General features: G+C 39.5%; 1 protein-coding gene across 2 annotated transcripts in view; it reads right to left on the bottom strand.

Moving 5' to 3' along the window:
* Positions 1-16182, bottom strand: part of TRIM33 (tripartite motif containing 33) — a 115760-nt gene that overhangs the window by 46366 nt on the left and 53212 nt on the right. The window lies entirely within an intron of this gene.

The raw sequence follows: 16182 nt of genomic DNA, 5'->3' as shown, positions 1-16182 counted from the left end.
CAACCCGGAGATCATGACCTGAGCCAAGACACCCAGGTGCCCCAAAGACAGCTATTTTTTTAAAGAAGGCATTGTAATGTAAGATTTATAAGGTATGTATGAATAAATGATATGGCATTAGTATAAAGGAATGAGGGTTTGATAAACTGAATCATCCTTTTGTATTCATAAAGTAGGAAATACTACAATACTTTAAGAAGGCTTTAAGTTAAAACTGCATATCATTAGCCCTAGAGCAATCATTAAAAGTAATAGAATTAGAGGCGCCTGGGTGGCTCAGTTTGTTAAGCGACTGCCTTCGGCTTAGGCCATGATCCTGGAGCCCAGGGATTGAGTCCCGCACCGGGCTCCCTGCTCAGCAAGGAGTCTGCTTCTTCCTCTGACCCTCCCGCTTCTTATGTGCTTTTTCTCTCTCATTCTCACCCTCTCAAATAAATAAAATCTTTAAAAAAAAAAAAAGATAATAACAATAATAATGATAGAATACAGGGTGCCTGGGTGGCTCAAATGGTTGGCTGTCTGCCTTCAGCTCAGGTCATGACTCTGGGGTCCTGGGATTGAGCACCCTGTCAGGCTCCCTGTTCAGTGGGGTGTCTGCTTCTCCCTTTCTCCCTCACCCCCTTATACTCACTCGCTCTCTAATAAAATATTTTTTAAAAAATAATAGAATTGAGCTTAAAAAAGCTAAAAGTGGATGTAAAATTAATCAAATACCAAAAACAGTTTTATTAACTTGAAACATGGCAGAGGAAAAAAAAACCAGAAAAATAAAACAAAACTAAATGGTAAACTTAAACTTAACCATATCAATAATTACATTAAGTGTAATGGGATTAGGGTGCCTGGGTGGCTCAGTCAGTTAAGCACCTGCCTTCCACTCAGGTCATGATCCCAGGGTCCAAGGATCGAGCACCACACTGGGCTCCCTGCTCAGTGGGGAATCTGCTTCTCCCTCCCCCTATGTCTCTCCCCCTGCTTATGTTCTCTCTGTGTGTCAAATAAATAAACTCTTTAGATAGATAGATAGATAGATAGACAGACAGACAGACAGACAGACAGGATGGAATTAAACATTCCAATTAAAAAAGCTAGGACCTGGCTGGCTCAGTTGGAGGAGCATGCGACTCTTGATCTCGGGGTCTTGAGTTCAAACCCCACGTTGGGTGTAGAAATTACTTAAATATTAAAAAGAAAGAGCAAGGGCCTCCAATTAAGAAACAGAAGAAGCAGCCCTCAACTACTTATACAATTAAAAACTGATTTCTATGAAAATACACAGATATAACTGACAACTCCTATATTCAGGCAGGTCTACCACCTCTTTTTTTCCTATACCTAAATTAATAAGTATTTGCTGAATAGATGAAATGTCTAAATGTGTGTCAAATACCAGTCTAGGCTCTTCAGACACCATGAATAAAACAAATGCCTATCTTCATGAAGCTTATATTCTAATGAGAAGAACACAAAAAATAAGTTTATAAATTAAGAACATATTTAGAAAGGGATAAGTGCAATAAAAAAAAAAAAAAAAAAACCTGAAACAGAATAAGGAGAATTAGGGGTAAAGGGACAAATTGCAATTTTAAATACAGTGATCAGAGTAGATCTTGACAGTTACATTTAAGCAGACTTGACGGATAAATGGAAGTTCGGTATGCAAATAAGTGGACCAACAGTGTCCCAGGTAGAGAAAACAGGGAGGCGGCAGCATCTCTGCCATGTTTTAGAAACAACAAAAGCCAGACTGAGGGGGGAAAGCAGTAGTAGATGAAATATGAGCATATAGGCCACTATAAGGAATCTGACTTTTACTCTGACAAAAGTGGAGAGCCACTGCAGGTTTTGAGCAAAGAGTGAGTCTGACATGAGACTGTTCTAGTAATTAAGAATAAACTGAAGGAGGGCAGTATTACAAGCACAGGGATGACTTTGGAGACGACTGCAGTCATCCAGGCCAGAAATGATGGTGTCTGAGACCAGCCTGGTAGCAATGGAGCTAACAGCAATGAGACAGTAAGAAATTTTGAGATTCAGGGATAGATTTTGAAAAGGGAACCAAAAAGATGGCTTTTTTTTAAAAAAGATTTTATTTATTCATTTGACAGAGAGAGAGAGAGAGCGATCACAAGAAGGCAGACAGGCAGGCAGAGGGAGAGGGAGATGCAGGCTCGCCCCACTGAGCACAGAGCCTGATGCGGGGCTAGATCCCAGGATGCTGGGATCATGACCTGAGCCAAAGGCAGCTGCTTAACTGAGCCACCCAGGCACCCCCAAAAAGATGTTCTAATAATTTTGAGTTCGGGTATGAGAAAACAGTGGAATCAATGATAGTGCCAAGATTTCTGGCTTATGCAGTGGCAAAAATGCAACTGCCACAAACTGAGATAGGGCAAGGCTGCCAGTGAAAAAGATTTGAAGTGATCAGTTCTATTTTGGATATATTATATTTGAGAAAGCAGACACTCAAGAAGAGATGTTACAGTTTATAGAATAGACAAATCTGAAAGTTCAGGAGAAGAGTACTGAGCTAGAAATAGAAATTTGGACATCATCAGCATATGGATGGTATTTAAAGCCATAAATCTGTAGCTGCAGATAATGAAGTAATGCCTGGCACATCCAACATTAAGAGATGGAGGAAAATGAGCAAATGAAACTGAGAAGTAATCAGTGTGGTAGGAGGAAAACTAAAAGAATGTGGTCTCTTGGTAGCCAAGTAAATAACATGTATTAAGGGGATGATCAACTATGTCAAATGTTGCTGATGTGTCAAGTATTAAGATGATGACCAAGTAATGACCTCTAGATTTAGTAATGCAATGGTTACTGGTGACCTTGAAAAGAACAATGTTGGTAAAATGTTGACAGAGAGCATGGGACAGGAGAAATTAGGAGATCATGATTATAAGTAATCCTTTCAAAATATTTTGCTGCAAAGAGGAACGGGGACAGCTGCCCGCTGGGAAAGTGGATTAAAGAGAAGTTTTACATTTTCTTTCATTTTTTAAAGATGGAAGAAAAAATAGAATATTAAAATACTGGTGGGAATAAATGCTAGAGTGAAAAACTGACATCAGCAGAGAAAGCCAAACTGCTGAAGCAATTTCCCTGGCTGTATGAGATGAGATGGAATCTAAGTGTATAAGGAGAGAAACTGGCTTCATAGAGGAAGAGAATTCAACTAAGATAACAGAGAAATGAAAAATGTGGGTGCAACTGCTTGGTAGACAAGTAGATGTGGGAAAGGAAGTCTGCAGAAGTTCTCTTTGTATTGCTTCAGTTTTCTCAATGAAGTAGGAAGCATTGCCAATATCTGGGAGTGAGGATGAACAATGAAATGTTGACAGGAAACAGCATTAATGCACAGTATGACTGCCAGGTAACATTAAGAGTCTATTTGAGGTAAGTGGTCATGAACTGAGAATAAGACCAGTTGGTGTCATGATGTTCAGCTGCATAAGCAAAGCATGATGGAAGGAAAGCTGGGTTTAATCAAGACTGTGGTTTTACCTAGAGACCTCAACCAAATGGGATTCAGGAGTCAAAGCTAAATGTGAGGGAGTGAAAATGATTAGCCCGAAGTTAAACTGGAAAAGGGTTAAGTGAAAACATAAAGGACTGAGATAAAGTGAAAAAAAAAAATAGTACTATCAATGGATTATAATAAAAGTCACTGAGTGGTGAAAAACGAAGTCTGACACTAAGCAGAATGAGCTAGAATGATGAGATGTGGTCACAGAGAGGAATGCGTGAAATTGAATATAATTATTAGAAATGCCAAGGTCTAGAATACAATTATGGATGTGACTGGCAAACTTTAGAAAGAAGTTCAAAGAACACAAAGACTAGAATGTCTGAAGGATCAAAACTGCCAGGAATTAAGACAACAGTAGTATCTACAGATGACCTCTGAGTTAGAAACTGTTTAAGGGATGAAGTTGAATGACCCATGGGTTTTTATATTATAGCACCAATGAGGAATAGGAATGATAACGTAAGATTAAAGTTTAGAGATTTTTAGGGAGGAAGGAGGAAGAATGGTCTAAAAATAACGAGAATAGCTATATATCTCCAGGTCCAGTGATACATGAAATATCAAAGAAAAAACAGCCACCAATTAAGAGGGCTGCAGGGGAAGCGGTGTCCTGGAGCTCTGTTTCCACTACAGCAGAGAAGCCACAGAAAAGGATTTAAAAAGAGACTGAAGATAAAGAGATCCTACTGATGACAAACCACGAATCCCAAAGAACAAAGTGGCAGAGAGACATAATTGTCATATGCAGAGCCTTACGGGAATTAAATTATGGCAGATGAGGGAAACCTAGGAATGTGGGACTTTTCTCAGGTGACAAACAGGGATAAAGAACACGGTAATGTTAGTCCTAGTAAATTTAAAGCAAATAACGATGGAGCCCCAGGCCCCACCCTTCTTTACCACCATTGGTAAAGAAGGGTGGGGCCTGGGGCTTCCTCTTATAATCTGTTAAAGGAGAAGAAATTCTATCAAGTCAACCACATCTTCACCCCACATAAAGGAAGAATAGTCAGAATTGTGTGGTCTTAGAATCTGTGGGATCGCTCTCACTCTTAAGAGCTTTTTCTGTATCTTCACATAATAAACTTCTATCGCTTTACTCACACACACAAAAAAAAGGACCTGCAATTTTACTCATGACCCACATTTCAGGAGAAACAAACTCACTCCTCCAAATGTGTAAGTTCCATCTTGCCCCATCCTGAGAATTCACAGAACAGAGGAGATCTGAGAAGGCGCAGTAAATGTGAGGAAACTCTTCTCCTGTGAGGATGGGGACAGATCTATGGGATGTCTTCTAAAATGATAGGCCTAAATAGTTTTAATCAATTTTACTTTTTTTTTACCTTTTATCATCTCAAATGATTTTTTCTTTTTTTCTTTTTATTATGCTATGTTAATCACCATACATTACATCATTAGTTTTTGATGTAATGTTCCATGATTGTTTGCGTGTAACACCCAGTGCTCCATGCAGAGCGTGCCCTCTTTAATACCCATCACCAGGCTAACCCATCCCCCCACCCCCCTTCCCTCTAGAACCCTCAGTTTGTTTCTCAGAGTCCACAGTCTCTCCTGGTTCGTCTCCCCCTCAGATTTCCCCCCTTCATTCTTCCCCTCCTGCTATCTTTTTTTTTTTTTAACATATAATGTATTATTTGTTTCAGAGGTACAGATCTGTGATTATTTTTTTTAAGATTTTATTTTTTAAGTAATCACTACACCCAATGTGGGACTCGAACTTATAACCTTGAGATCAAGAGTCACATACTCTACCAACTGAGCCAGTCAGGTGCCCCAGAGTTTTATCAATTTTAGATAGTGGAGAATTCAACATTTATAATACCATCTCCCTTACTTTTATCATGCCCAATCTAATTTTATCATTAAAGTAGTTGGTGTTTATATTATTTTAAGATCTCAAATTTAATATGGCCAAAACTTGACTACCAATTCCCTAGAAACACCTAACAAACCATGTCTTCCCATGGTCTTCTCCACATTAGTAAATTCAATCCTATCCTTTCACTTACTCTTAGTAAGCTGAAAGCCAAAAATCTTGGTGTTAGTGATACCCCTCTAACTCATACAACTCATACATCAGCAAATCCATACATCCCAGTTTCAGGCATCAAATCCAAATTCAAACTATGTGTAGAATTTGATCACATCTTACTATCTCCAATGTTAGCACTCAGTCTACACCACCACTATCTTGTGTAAATTACTGAAAACAGCCTCCTAACTAATCTCCTAATTCTTTGTGCCCCTTTAATGTCTCTTCACTACAGACAGCAATATCATTTTATTTTTTTTTTTTAAGATTTTATTTATTTGAAAGAGAGAGACACAGCGAGAGAGGGAACACAAGCAGGGGGAGTAGAAGAGGGAAAAGCAGGCTTCCCGCAGAGCAGGGAGCCCGATGCGGGACTTGATCCCAGGATCCTGGGATCATGACCTGAGCCGAAGGCAGACGCTTAACAACTGAGCCACCTAGGCGCCCCAGCAATATTATTTTAAAACAATACTCAAATCATTCCACTACTCAAAAGCTTTAGACTAAAACCCAGCATTCTTATAACGGCCTACAAAGCACTCAGTAAGTTGGCCCTTTCTGCCCCTCTGACCTCATCTGATACCAATCTTCCCCTTGTTCATTCCATTCAGACTATGTAGCTCCTCAATGAAGTCAAGTATGCTACTATCTCTGGCCCTTGCCAGTTGCTTTCTCTATCTGAAACATGCTCCCCTGGCTTGCCAAGTTTAAGCAGGGTTGCTCCCATCTTCCTTCAGTCTCTACTCAAAGTCTACCTCATCATGGAAACCTTGTGAAACTACCCTATTTAAAATAAAAACACACATCCACATACCCTGTCCCAACTTCCCAGCTTTATTTTTCTTTGTAACCATCAGCATCTGATATATTTACTGTTTGACTCTTCATAAAAATTAGGTCCTTGTGGACACTGAGTTTAATTTGTTCAATGAAATATACCATGCCTAGCACTCAGTAGGCATGCAATTATTTGTTGAATAAATGACTACGTAAATACTGTCCAATGATAAGCCAAGGAGTGTAATCAGAATAATTTTATTTTTTGTAGAACTTTTTCCTTTGGAATTAATGAATGCCCTCTGTTCTCCTTTGTTTAACTTTTAATTTACCAATCCCTAATGAATCTCATTTTCCACCAGATACATCAAAAATTTGTCAATATTATTTTTTAAATGACCTGTAACAATACCAAATATATTAGAAGTGGTTCCGTTTTTTCATTTTTTTTTTTCTCCTGGAGATATCCTCATTCTAATGCTTCACTTAAACTACCTAGTGTATAGACGTCATTCTGGGCATTCCAGAATTCATTCACAATTCACCATTTCTTTTCTGGTTGACTAACATTTTTGTGGATCACATTCTCTAATAGCACTCCAGAAAGAGGTGCATGGGAGGCAGTTTCTGAGTCCTTGCATGCTGAAAAATGTCTACATCTCACTCTCACATTAATAATTTAGCTATAGAAGGGGCATCAGGCTGGCTGTCAGTGGAGTGATTCTTGATCTTGGGGTTGTGAATTTGAGCCCCCCTTTGGGGGTAGATTACTTAAAAATAAAAAAAAATCTTGAAAAAAATAATAATTTAGCTACTATTGAAAATCTTTCCCTCTCAGTTCCCAACTTTTGAAATCAAGACAGCATCTTCTGTCTCCTGATATTGCTATTTTTAAAGATCCTATTTAGATTCCCATTTCATTACATGTCGCCTACTTTGGAAACTTTGCTGATCTTCATTTTAATCCATAGCATACTGTCATTTTATGGTGAGATATACTTTTTTGTGGGTCTTTTGTTTTTTTACAATCAATGTACTGGGCACTAAATAGGTCATTTCAGACTGGCAACTCTAGGTTCTTAGGAGAGTTTCTTGTATTACTTATCTGATCATTTCTTCTTCTATAATTCATATTGCTGGCTGTTGGTATCTTGTAATTTTCTTATCTGTCTTTTCTCTTTTTGCTCTATTTTCTAAGAGACTAACTAGAATTTATCTACAAAACCTATTTTTTATTTCAGCTATCACGCTTCTAACAGCTCTTTCTTCTTTTAATGATTTCTTTTTCAAAGACTCTATCCTTATTTTGTGACCAGTAGCTTGTCATATCTTTAAGGATGTCATAATTTTGTTTGATTTTACATTTCCTTTTGTTCCTATATTATCTTATGCCCTTCATGGTCCTTTTATTCAGTGTCTTGGTCTTTTTCATGTGGGTGGCTATATCAATCAGAAATGTGTACAGCTGTAGTGACTAATAAAGACTCATATAACAAGACCAGATGTAGCTAATGGTGTTAGTTGATCAACATCAAAGCCACAATCTGAGATGATCTTGGCTTTACCTTCATGAGCATATAATGGTGTGACAGTACCACCAGGCATCACATCCTATTCAAGAAAGGAAAAAGCTGGGAAAAAGCTGACACCAGCAACATTTGTCCCTTTTAAAATCACAAACTAAGGGGTGCCTGGGTGGCTCAGTTGTTAGGCGTCTGCCTTCGGCTCAGGTCATGATCCCAGGGTCCTGGGATCGAGCCCCGCATCCAGCTCCCTGCTTAGCGGGAAGCCTGCTTCTTCCTCTCCCACTCCCCCTGCTTGTGTTCCCTCTCTCACTGTGTCCCTGTCAGATAAATAAATAAAAATCTTTAAAAAAAAAAAAAGTCACAAACTAAACAGAATTCCACTTATATTTTATGGGAATAAACTAGGGATCAGAGCTACCCAAATGCCAGGAATGCTGAGAAAGGAAATATTTAGCTTTTCCATTCTCTATATTTGAAGCAGACAAGAGAGGGAAGAGTTAAGAATTCTCAACATAGCCCACAATGTATGGGATATGGCACATGAGGGTGGCTCTATTCAAATGTCAGATGATCCTTTCATCCATTCACATTTAAATACACTTTAAAAAAAACCTGCTTAGAGTCATGTGTAAGAGCAGAACTTATGAATTGGTAGGCTTCACTTAAGGGAGTTTTCTTAATTAGAAATGAACCCTCAATGTCAACATTTAGAGGTCTTTTCTGATCACTTTCTCCAGAGAATGAAAAGGCCTCTGTAATTTCAGAGAGGAGGATAGCAAGGGATAATTTAAAAAAAAAAAAAGTCACTACTGGTACTCTGGAAGCAAGTCAGGGAAAGTGAAGGTCCCACAGTGTAATGCAGACTTACATATAACCTCCCTGATGTCAGCCATGTACCTCATCCCCACTCTCCATCTAGACCTAATATCGCCAAAGAGAGTAAGCCCAACTTCCATACCTATGAATTCTAAATCCTGATCCTAAATAGGTTTCTAGGAATTAAATCACATAGCTTCCTTTATATATCTCCTTTCTGCCTGCCCTTGGGTTGTAGTTCATTCAACTCTACTAGGTCAATTACCATCAGGACCCACCATATATTCAATTCATTTCCCAGCTTTTGAAAAATTCACTGAAATATCCATTGGTGTCTCTTTTCTCATTTTGATTTTAAGTCTATACTTATTTTATTCATTTACTGTGAACAGAATTATAGAGGGAGGTGGAATAACCCCATGGTAGAGCTAGAAACCATGTAATGTTCAAAACTGTACAAAATTTCATAAAGTTCTATAGCTGTTTTCCTTTTTGAGAACAACCTCCAAGGCCATAAAGAATAAAGACATAAACACCAACAACTTCAATAAAATGTTTTTAAAAAAAGAGAAAAAAGAAAATGTATAGGTTACAATGTTAGTAATAACAGCTAATAATAGCTAAACTGATACTGGGTACTTATTGTGCTAAGCACTTTACAGGTAAAATTCTCATTCAATCCCTACAGCCAGCTTCTAAAGTTGGTACTACATTTTGTGCATTTAAAAGATGCAGAGAGGCACATGAGTGGCTCAGTAAGTTAAGCGTCCAACTCTTGATTTTGGCCCGGGTCATGATCTCAGGGTCATGAGATCAAGCTCCACATTGGGCTCCACGGGAGCCTGCTTAAGATTCTCCCTCTCTTCTGCTCCTCCCCTCTACCTACGTGCACGCTCTCCCCCCCCCTCAAAAAAAAATGTGTGTGTGTGTGTGTGTGTGTGTATGGGGTGCCTGGATGGCTCATCGGTTAGGCGTCCCACTCGTTTCAGCTCAGGTCATGATCTCAGGGTTATGAGACTGAGCCCCACATGAAACTCCATGTTCAGTACGGAGTCTGCTTGGGATTCTCTCCCTCTGCCCATCCCCTCACTCACGTGCATGTTCTCGCTCTCTAAAACAAATAAATCTTTAAAAAAAAAAAAGGATACACAGGCACACGCACATCAGAGTTCATCATCTTTATCACTATAATATGAAGCAATTATCTTTAAAGATTTTTTTATAAATTTTATAAATTTACATCATAAATTTTATAATTTTTATAATTCTAGATACGCAGGGTCAGATGAGCCCCCTGGGCTGCAAATAGTCCATGCATACTGTCACACATCATTGCTGGGAGGAGTTAATTATGTCCAAGATTCCACTGAGAGAAGACAACTGGAACCTCCACATTTGGAACACTCCTAGACTTTGTACCATATTTGAATGATTTTAATCTGTATCCTTTCACTATCCTTTCAGTATAACAGCTTTCAGTGAGTTCTAGCAAATTACCTAACAATTTCAGCAAATTACTGAATCTGACAGTAGCCTCAGGAAATCCTCAACTTACAATGGGTATCAGAAGGGTGGTCTGGGGGGCACCTGGGTGGCTCAGCTGGTCAAATGTCCGACTCGATTTCAGCTAAGATCATGATCTCAGGGTTGTAAAACAGAGCCCTGCTGCGTTGGGATTGTCTCTCTCCCTCTCCTCTGTCCCTCCCTCTGTGCGTGTGCACTCACTCGCTCTCTCAAAAAAAAGGGTGGTTTGGGTGCTCCTAAAATTCTGCACTTGGTGTCAATGGTGAGGGGGCATTTGTGCATTGTTCTCTAACTTCATAGTTGGTATCAGAAATGGGAGTCACTAGAATGACCCTGACTCACTGAAACATGTGGTTTGGGAAGAGGAAGGATGAGAAAACGGGTTTATGAACCTTTAATTCCTGGATGACTACCGAGTCACTCATGGTATGAAACTGCAGCTGAATTTACTAGAGGTAAGTTTTCAATGGAACTGAGTAAGGTAGACCCAACTTCCTAGAAGGTGACTCCCTGGATAAATAAGAAAATGCAAACCAGTAAGAAACAAGTTAATTACACAATCCTTTGGTTACTGATTCTGCAACAGCTAAAATGAACAGTGTGTTGGGACAGATACTGACACTGGGCAAAGCTTAGGTTTCAGCTAGTCTGAACTATGGCCACTGCTAGTCTCCAGGTCACTCCAAAAGGAAAAAGTACTCTGGGAAAACAGAGAGTACCTCAATGACCTCTGGTCACAGAATGTAGTCCAGGTTGAGGAAAAGAAACTAATGAAATCACAGAGTATAGTGAAAAGGAATGTCTCATTTTGTAGATCAATGCTTCTGGAAGAAAAACCTATACTAAAATATTGTTGAGAGTGATTATCTAGAAGCAGTATCACTGGTTCTGAATGGTGCAAAATAGAAGAGCAACGTCTGAGCTGACGCAGGACCCACAACTCACTAGTGAACAACCAAAGATGGCTATACCTAATTCAGACACACAGGAGGTCATTCCCAAGGGGACAGCTAACCCAGTAGACTAGATAAATGATCCCATAAAATTTGTTGACCCTGAAACAAAGGAAGAGGATTGTCCTCCTATAAATGTGGAGATTCCCCACACATTTCTTATGCAAGCCATGCTGGATTGGCACTATGAAAAGCAGGATATTCACCTACTGAGTAGGCCTCTTACTGAGGTTATAGTAAATACTGTGATTAAGGGGGACTCTTTTACATGGGCTCCCCATGTAACCTTACCACTGCAATATTTAGCAACAACCTGAAAAGCCTTATCAGATCTATTTTCTCAGGTTCCCAATATGCGCCTTACAGATGCTAAGAAAATTAGAGAGAGTCTTGAGAAAACAGGGAGAAACTAAGGGAAGAGTCAAGGGATTTAACACAGCAGGATGGAAATCTTCAGATGGCTACTAAAAAATGGGATGAGGGGCACCTGGGTGGCTCAGTCGTTAGGCATCTGCCTTCAGCTCAGGTCATGATCCCAGGGTCCTGGGATCAAGCACTGCATCGGGCTCCCTGCTCAGCAGAGAGCCTGCCTCTCCCTCTCCTACTCCCCCTGCTTGTGTTCCCTCTCTCGCTGTCTCTGTCAAATAAATAAAATCTTTAAAAGGGGGGGGGGGATGAATAAAAACAGATATTGATGGGGTTGAAACAAAAATCTTAATGTAGCATGACTAGAGGTTGGGTAGACATGAGAGTTACTGCTGCTTCCCAACATTAAAGGGCCCTGAACAACTCTGCTGTATTTACCCCAGTTTAGAGAAATTTTAAAAGCCAGAGGACAAAGACGACAGTCAAAAACCTTACCTGGAATTACCAGGGGTGACTGTCCTATAAATTAATCAAATTGAAGACTGAAGGAGAGGCAAGGGTCTCTGGCTCAACCCCCAACTGGAAAACCAAGGTAATATGCACTTGTGTGGGTAAAATAGCCAGGGAGTGGATAAGAGACATTTCTGGGACTCCTTAACATGACAGCCCAGTGCACTATAATTCTAAAATCTGTTGGAAGTCCTTTTTTTTTTTAAAGATTTTATTTATTTATTTGAGAGAGAGAGAGAATGAGAGATAGAGAGCACGAGAGGGAAGAGGGTCAGAGGGAGAAGCAGACTCCCTGCCGAGCAGGGAGCCCGATGTGGGACTCGATCCCGGGACTCCAGGATCATGACCTGAGCCGAAAGCAGTCGCCCAACCAACTGAGCCACCCAGGCGCCCCTGTTGGAAGTCCTAATGGGGAGCTACAGTTAGACTGGGAGGAGAAGCAATAGTTAACAGGATTAAGGTAAAAATTTGGATTAAAGTTGGAATGTCAGAACAGGCTTTCTGTGAAGTGGTAACATCTCCTTTACGTGACTGTATTATTGGGATGGATATTATGTCTGACTGGTACTATAAAACAGAAGGCATATAAATAAATTCACCTTAAGGCCAGTCTTGATTAGACATGCTAAAATGACTGTCTGAGCCCATTAATTTGAGACAGAATTCTCTGAAGAATAATGTATATGCAGTCTGTGAAAAAATGTTTATTGTAGCCTGTGAAAAAAGTGGATGGCTCATCAAGCCCTAAAAGTAGACTACAAAGCTTGAATAAAGTAGTGCCCCCATATCAGCAGTCCCTGATATGATTTCAATAGTTGAAAAAAATACATAGCAGGCTAAAAGAATGATAGTACCTGACCCTGCAACTTTTATTTTTCTGCCTTGATCCCCCCAAAAAAGCCAACAATTTTCCTTCACATGGAAGGATCCCAATTTATATTTACTATATTGCCAAAGGATTACTTAAATTCACCAGCTTAGTGGTATAAGGCAGTTAGAAGGGACATACTATCTTGATGATACCATAAGATCACAAACTAAAGATAAAGGTACAACTGACTTAAATGCAAGAAGGACATATATGATCAAAAGAAGCTGTTAATAAATCCACCAGGTCCAAGGACCTGCCCAAACTGGTAAAATTCTTAGCAATAACCTAGTCAGGTACAAACCTTGACATTTCACAGGTAAAGAAAAATAAATTGTTTTTGCCACCTATCCCTAAAACTAAACAAGAAGCCCAACGTTTGGTGGTGTATTTGAATTCTGAAGGACACATGTTCCACATCTGGGAATATTAGTAGCACCAATCAATACAACTATCCAAAAGAAGGCTGTATTTGAATGGCATCCTGAACAAAGGTAGGCCATGTCTCAATTGCAAAAAGTAGCCTGTCTCCGGATGCTCTCGGGCCCCTATGATACACAGTTGGACATGATTTGGGGACTGTCAGCAACACATATTTATGTGGACTAGAGCTTATGGCAAAAGCCAATGAGTGCCACTAAGCAACAACCATTGGGATTTTGGACCAGAAAATTCTGGATACCATGCTAAAATATATGCCACTTGAGAGAAAATTACTAACTTGCTGTTGGGTATTAAGTGAGACTGACTCTATGACTGAAGGACATAATATAACTCTGCAACATGAAACACACACAATGTCTTGGGCAACAGAGAACGTTCTAGTAAGGAAGGCAGTGCCCATGGAGCCTGGACAGCTCAGTCGGCTAAGTGTCTGCCTTCAGCTCAGGTCATGATCCCAGGGTCCTGGGATCGAGCCTCACATCTGGCTCCCTGCTTGGTAGTGAGTCTGCTTCTCCCTCTCCCTCTGCCGCTTACCCTGCTTGTGGTCTCCCTTTCTCTCTCAAATAAATAAAAGGAAGGCAGTGCCTAGAAGAATTCTGTATAAAATAGAAATGGTTTGTTCAGGAACATATGACCAGCAGGATGCTAAGAGTTATTTATTGTATTTATGAGCAAATACCCCCTTTTTCCCCCTAATGATGACTTTAAAACCCCTCAAGGAGCTGCTGAATCCTAGAATCATATGGGCAGTGCCCTATGAACAGCTAGCTCTCTGAGAACCAAAAAACAACTGTTTGGTTGTCAACTACACTTCAAAACTGAATGACCTAATAAATTTAAATTTAAGAGAGAGAGAAGGGATGCAAACTATTTGGTTCATGGATAACAGTTCCAAGGTGAACAGACAGCATCCTGTTTAGAAGGCTCTAAATTGGAGATGGTAATAACAAATCATATCGATGAGCTGAACTGCACGCTATTTTCCCATCAGGGTTTTCACTGAACTCTCTGCAGTTCATGTCAGAAATGAAGGTAGTCTTGTGGGCTGTCTCCTAACTTTATACAGATGATGAAGAGAAAGACTAGTATGACTCAATAATGTATGCTATATTGAACACTTGAAACTTTAGCTATGGGGCAACCACTGAAAGGTGTTCTAAAAGGGGAGTGAGGGGTGAGGAGGGACTCTATTTTAGCAAAATAATCCTGGTAGCAATGTGGACAGAATGAATTTGACAAGGTAAAACTCAGAGCAGGGAGATCAACTCTAAGTGTGTTGTAGTAATAGGAACCAAGGGTTTTAAAGTGCAGTGACAGGGGCTCCTGCGTGGCTCAGTCAGTTAAGCGTCCAACTCTTGATTTCAGCTCAGGTCATGAGTTCAGGGTCATGAGATCAAGTCCCATGTCAGGCTCTGTACTGGCTGGGCATGGAGCCTGCTTGAGATTCTTTCTCCCCCTCTCCCTCCCATTCATTCATTCAGAAACAGATAGATGAAACAAACAAACAAACAAACAAACAGTGCAATGACATCAGTTCTGTAAGAGTCTATCCTGGAAAAAATACAGTGTGGGCTAAAGAAAAGACAGAAAACATTCAAGAGATGATTAGGACTTGAAACTAAGTGGCAAAGGAAAATGGTAAGGGAAAAAGAAGGATCAGGCAGGGTTAAGCTTTGAGGGAAGGACAGTTGAAGCTATTCTTTCATGGTAAAAAGGATGCCATCTTCCTTCTCTTTTTGCTCCTCACCAACAATTTAAAAAGCGTAAGTAACCCAAATGCTCAAAGATCTGACTGACTGCAGCTGTGAGAATGATGATCTAATGTCTTACTGAGATTATTACAAAATAATCAATGGTAAAATTTGGCCCTAAGGTAAAGGCATCTGCAAGATTAGTCACTTCAAGTGAAACATTAGCCAACTTTACAGGTAGGATGAAACATTTGGGAACAAATTAAGGTTACAAAAGTTTACAGTAGCAATTCTAAACAAATGTTCTATAGAACAGTAAAAAAGAACAAAGATCATTACTTTTATGTGGTCAAGTTTGAGAGGGTCCATATACTCTGTCTGTATCTATATACTATACGGAAGAAAATGAGCATACAGGCTTAAAATAGATCCAACTGCCTATATTCAAACCCAGGCTCTACTACTTATGGTGAGACCCTGTACAGATTACTATAGCTTTCTGTAAGTAGGCTCCCTCACCTTTAAAACAGTCATGATACCAGTACTAACACTTCATGGATAGCTGGTGTGAATTAAACAAACATGCTGCATTCAGAAAAGTGCCTCACACAAACTACGAATGCAGTAATTGTTAGCTATTAGGATTAATGTATTCCCTCTTTAAGAGGATTCTAACAAATTTCAATGAACTTAAGGAATTAAAAGCACTAAGACATCCTACTGTTAAGAAACACATTTAAATGTAGTTAATCCAACTTAACCTACTCTTCTTTGGCAGGAGATTCATAAAACCTATTTCCATCAAATCAGCAGAAGTATTTTAAGAACACTTTAGAAAAGGCTGGACTATGGGTAAGCAAGACCATCTTTTAAACTATAATACAATTTAATAGAAACTTGGAAATTTGCTGGAGGACTGTTATACTCCTGACTAGAAATTTTAGTACATTTCCAGAAGAGTTCAAATGTAATAGACTGGTTACAAGCAAATACTATTGAATTCTGAGGGTACAGTGGGGTTGAAATAGAAAGCTATGTATTAAAAAATTAGTAACTATGCTTGCTTAGGTAACTTACATAGTTTGTAGAAAATCAAGGGATTTATACTGAACA

The sequence above is a fragment of the Eumetopias jubatus genome, unplaced genomic scaffold, assembly GCF_037043125.1.
Source record: "Eumetopias jubatus isolate StellerSeaLion01/CBP00866 unplaced genomic scaffold, mEumJub1_p1.0 scaffold_4, whole genome shotgun sequence".
In the NCBI taxonomy this organism is placed as follows: Eukaryota; Metazoa; Chordata; class Mammalia; order Carnivora; family Otariidae; genus Eumetopias; species Eumetopias jubatus.
This window is presented reverse-complemented; position numbering and strand designations above follow the sequence as displayed.